This window comes from Schistocerca piceifrons, chromosome 2 (assembly GCF_021461385.2).
Source record: "Schistocerca piceifrons isolate TAMUIC-IGC-003096 chromosome 2, iqSchPice1.1, whole genome shotgun sequence".
Lineage (NCBI taxonomy): Eukaryota > Metazoa > Arthropoda > Insecta > Orthoptera > Acrididae > Schistocerca > Schistocerca piceifrons.
In genome coordinates, this window is record NC_060139.1 from 102,201,458 (window position 1) to 102,207,504 (window position 6,047).

Sequence of the window (6,047 nt, forward strand, 5' to 3'; positions counted from 1 at the left end):
GACTCTTCGGTGAAGGTATGTTCTCGAAACTTCTCTGAGTCTCGTGGACGAATAGCGCAAGCTGGGTTTCACACGACCGTTTTTTTCGAACCCATGCTGATTCCTACAGAGTAGATTTCTAGTCCCCAGAAAAGTCATTATACTCGAACATCAGTAAGTAATCGGTTATCTTGTATTTTGTCACCTACGTTGCATTTTATAGGCTGTCGCATATTATCTTTCTTTTGAGGTATCATGGCGTCATGTATTATTGTACATCAGTATTGTTTGAAAGTATTCTGATCGTTTAAATGTTAAACTTACTTCCACGTAAAAAGTGGTAATAAGTATTAGTTCAGTCTTCGGAGAAAAGAATATTCATATTCGACTTTTTAATAATGTACCATTTAAACAGCACAATGTGATAAGCTATCGATCATTATGTCTTCAAACAAAGTGTGCACAATACATTATACGTTCATCTGTAACAAAAATAAAATTAGTATGTCATTACTAAAAGGTTTCTGAAATGAATACAAACACATTTGGTTTCAATGTGATGATTGTTATTCAATAAATGAGATAAATTACAGAGGTCAATCACACGTACCTCATATACGTTGGTAGGCAACATATGAAGTGAGTTACAAGAAGAGGAAGTCCTCGCTTCCAAATCTTTTGTTTTACGAAGAATCAAATGAGGTTTACAGATTTTCTTTAACATTTCTCATATACACTGTGTCTGAATTACAACCAATATTCATCGTCTAGTCATTGATATTATGGACGTATATTTAGGACACGGTTTTATTAAAGATTAATTCTTTCATTGTAAGAATTAAAAAATGAAAAGTAATACGTATTTACAAGATACTTTTCAGCAGGAAAGAAAGTTTTAAATCCAACCTAAAATCATTTCTCCTGAACAACTGCTTCTGTTCCATGGGCATACTTCTATTTTAAAACAGGTAGCCAGTAAAAAAACCCTAGCTTTTAAGTGTAGATGCATAAGCAAACTAAAAAATGAGTTTCTTACTATTAACACTAAATATCTATACAAGTCGTGTAAACTGTCTCATTCCACATCATTTCGGCAAAAGAATCGTTTAAATGACCTATGAAAAATGTAACTTTCTTGACTGTCCCAATTGAAGAACTGCACTTCCGGTTACTGGTTGAAATTTGTTCTTGCATATATTTATAATCTTTCGATTTATGTACAAGCTTATACGTTTCTCTGTGTTAGAATAGTTATTAAGAAAGTAACAAAGTGTTTCAAAAAAATGAACCCGATTCCTGAAGACTGTATCTTCTACATGATTGAAGACAAAAACTTCCTTTTAGGACTACAAAGATTTTATTTTCAAAAGAACTATCCGATTTTAAAAGTGTGTATCTTTTACATCCGTGTGCACACATTTTAGGGATACATTTACAATTACATTTAGAATCTAAGTTTTCGTAAACCTTACACAAATGTTCAATGTGCCTTCTACCCGATACATGGAAAACACCAGGCGATAGTCAAACTCATTACGTAAGTTTGTGAAGATGTTTGGAGTTCAAATGGCTCTGAGCACTATGCGACTTAACTTCAGAGGTCATCAGTCGCCTAGAACTTAGAACTAATTAAATCTAACTAACCTAAGGGCATCACACACATCCATGCCCGAGGCAGGATTCGAACCTGCGACCGTAGCGGTCACGCGGTTCCAGACTGTAGCGCCTATAACCGCACGGCCACCCCTGCCGGCTGAGGTGAAAAGAGTCGTGGCATACTTCCTAATATCGTGTAGGACATCCTTTGGCCCGGAGTAGTGTGCGTAGACTCAACAAGTCGTTAGGAAGCCCCTTGCAGAAATATTGATCCATGCCTCTGTAACAGTCGGTGTTAAAGTTTTGCCGGTGCAGGATCTTGAGCACCAACTGACTTCACGGTTATGTCACCTAAATGTTGGATGGGATTCATGACAGGCGATATAGGTGGCCAAAACATTTGCTCGAACTGTCCAGAAAGTACTTCAAACCAATCACGAACAACTGTGGCCCGGTGAAACGGCGCATTGTCATTCATAAATATTCCCTAATTGTTTGGGAACACAAAGTTCATGAATGGCTCCAGTAGCCGAACATAATCAATTCCACTCAATGGTTGGTTACGTTGCACCAGAGGACACAGACCATTCAACTAAACACAGTCTACATCATTAGCAGCCACCAGCAGCTTGCACAGCGCCTTGTTGGCAACCTGGGTCCATAGCTTCATTGGGTTAGTGGGATCTGCAATACACAAGAATCCTACCATCAGCTTGTGACGTCTCCAGGCAAGACATTTGTAAAATCTGTGTAATACACGCAAAAAACATTTACCTGTGTTCTTGTATTTCATTTCTGTATGAACAGTTATCGATTATGTGGATTCTGTATAAAAGAAATAATCCTTTTGCATTTTTAAGTTTGTTTAATATTATGTATGTCAATTTTGCAAATAACGTCTATGGTTGGCGAGTGTGGAAACCGACGCAGACAATGATAATTAAAAATATAACAAAGATATATATTAGCACATTAAATTGCTTATAAATAGTGGAGGCTTAGACATTATTCTCTCTGTCTTCTCGTAGCCGTGAATGTTGTAAGATCCTGCGACGCTCTCTCGAACGCTTAGCTCGCTTTCATTTGTTTTTTTGATCGAGAAAGACGCGATTAGGCACTGATGTATAAAAAAAGGTGTGTTCTTTGAATTTTATGTTAATGCTGAATATAGAAGTTGTTAAAAATACTTGTAATAATATGTAGCTCTCTTGCCCAGTATTTCGTCCTACATTTTTAGCCCTTTCAGCGAATTTAGCATTTTTATGACGCAGTGCTGCGCCACGATCGCGGGAGACGCTGCCGCTTTAAATTCAAACTGTAATTGGATGAAAGCAGTTTTCCCACAACTAAGCGGGCAGGTTTATTCTTTCAGCTTCCCGGAGATCACGAGGAGAATTGCAGATTTTCGGATGGACATGGGCAACTGCTAGTACAATATTAGTGACGTAAATAATTTACGTAAATCAGAGAGTTAAAACTTTACTTGTGTGAGATCAAAGACTGCTGTATTGAAATCTGGTCTGGCTAATAATATTAAAATCATTTTCATTTTTAGTTTCATGCTCTCGTGTTAGCCGTCGCAATCAATAGTGGTCAAATATTAAAAAATCCAATGCAGCTTTTATATCTGGCAAGCATTGCATACTGTAACTTCTGTGCGTGTAATAAGAGTAATTTTCAGTGCATTTCAGAGACTAAAGTAGAGAAAGACATGTTTAATTTCGTAATCAGTTACAGTAATGATACAGTGTTTCATTTCTAACAAGTCAGATCATTGTTTTGAGAACAGTTTTGCAAATTAAAGCTCATACATTCGCAATATGCTAATATGTTAACGAGGAACCGATTTACAGTAAATCTTTTAGCGTTGTGCGTATCCCCGCATAATAGATCAAAGTGCAAAAGGATAAATTTTCAACTACAGAAACAAGTAGTGAGAACTGCATTTTATCTTTTGTGTTTGCAAAGATAATCAACATTTGGTTTACTTAAAGTGCTATGCCATATAAACTGTATTATATCCAAAGATCATAAAAGTTCAATCCATGATTTTATTACTACCAAGCAAATGAATAACATTCTTTTACATTCGATCAAACTATATATAAAATCAAAGTGCACAGGGATACGTAACAAGCTCTTACCAACTGAAATCGGGACTTATCCCACAAGACCTCGGTTTTCCAGTCGCCTAGGGTGCAGTCGATATGGTCTTGAGAACAAGAGGCGCTGTAGGTGATGTGCTGCTAGCAAAGGCACTCGTTTCGGTCGTCTGCTGCCACAGCCCATTAACGCCAGATTTAGGCGCACTTCCTAACGGATATGTTTATAGTGCGTCCCACACTGATTTCCACGGTTATTTCATGCAGTGTTGTTTGTCTGCTAGCATTGACAACGCTACGCAAATGCCTCTGCCCTTGGTCGTTAAGTGAAGGCCGTAGGCCACTGTGTTGCCCGTGGTAAGAGGTAATGTCTGAACTGTGGCATTCTCAGCGCACTCTTGACGCTGTGAATGTCAGAATACTGAACTCTCGAACTATTCCCGAAATGGAATGTCCCATGCGTCTAGCTCCAACTACCATTCCGCGTTCGTGGGAAACCTTCTCACAAGTATCACCAGAGTGCAAAAGACATCTCCGCCAATACACTGCTCTTTTATACTCTGTGCACACGATATCGGTATAGATGCCTATCGCTATACAGGACTTTTGTCACCTCAGTGTAGTTACAGCGCAGCTACTTACAGAGATATAGCGTGAGCTGTAATTGCCGTACGACAGGGAAACTTGGTAGATAGTCAGTGCGTTAATACGGAACTGATTTACGCCGGAAAAAATTAGTTCCAATTTTGGCCACCAGGTGCAAATCATGCGCTATGAATGAATGAAAGACGTATAAAAATGCTTACATGTAATGGAGTAAGAAGGGACGTGGGTGGAAAATTCAAATTAATGAGAAAGGCAGAATGCTAATTTTGTTATCAACTGCCGCTTGCACAGTTTGCTCATTTTGAACACCAGAGACGTCGACGAGATTATGTACACCGCCGGATTTGCATCTGGTGGCCAAAATTGAAACCAATTTTTTCCCTACTGTAAATCGGTTCCTCGTTAACATATTAGCATATTGTGATAAGACATACTATGGGGCCGGCCGAAGTGGCCGAGCAGTTCTAGGCGCTACAGTCTGGAACCGCGCGACCGCTACGGTTGCAGGTTCGAATCCTGCCTCGGGCATGGACGTATGTGATGTCCTTAGGTTAGTTATGTTTAAGTAGTTCTAAGTTCTAGGGGACTGATAACCTCAGCAGTTAAGTCCCATAGTGCTCAGAGCCATTTGAGCCACACTATGGGGGCACTGGTACCATGCTTTTATGTATGGTATGGTACACATCCCACAGCATAGCAAATGTTAAAATACAATTTTTGGTGCTCTGAATTGTATCAAATAGCATTGTACACGAGATATATGAAATGTAACATCCCATTTAGTCAACTAGAGCGCATTTATATACAATTAACAGGAATATTTAAGCAGCAGAAAGTATGTTATTGTAATCATCAATTTTACGAAAATTACAGAAAAACTAATTACTACATTTGTGTCACATTCAGACAATAATCACGTAGAAATGTTTAGTGTTAAAATGGGAAATTAACTATCAAAATTAAATTATTTCATAAAACGTGAAAATTAATTTTTTGGGGCAGATTTCTGGCTAACTGATCCACTGAAACTTACGTTCACTCTCAAGAGATTATGTTTCTATAAAAACTCAAATCAGATTCATTGTAATTAATTCTGTAATTACGAGTACTAGAATTTTCTGTCACAAACAATTATTTCGATAATTTGATCAAAACGATAATACGTAAAATCTGAACCTCAAATTCTGTTTCCGCTTTATGTAAAGCACTTCAAAATATGTTAACATACAAATTAAAATTTGATAGGCAACTTTAGAAATCTCGTTTGTTATGCTCAGTTATCTTCAAAATTGGAACTGTAATTTCTTATGAAACAACCGAATTTAATAGTAACACAATTGATGTGACTTTGTTGCACAGTATTTTCAAAGAACTTGTACTGTTAAGAAACTACATAAGCAGTGAACCTAAGGGCTCGAGTGTGGCAGTAGAGTGGTAGTTATTTTAAGTTAGTTCGAGTACATGATCTGTAAAGTCAGTTTCTTTGAGCTGTGCATTGTACGAATGTCCCGGAACAAGATAAACATTAACACAAAATGCAAATTGTGTGTTGGTGTGAATTTTTTAATATCATCGGCTTTTCACATTGACTCCTGGGATTTCTGCATTGTGCAGTTAATATTATGCGCCCCCAATTAACACTGAACTGGTGGAGAAACGTCGTCTTAACTAAAAGTACACGCTCCAAGCATTTCACTGAACTTAACACAGTCTCGTAATCTACGAGTATGTTAATCGACCTTTTATTAGCTAGAACCTGGTAAA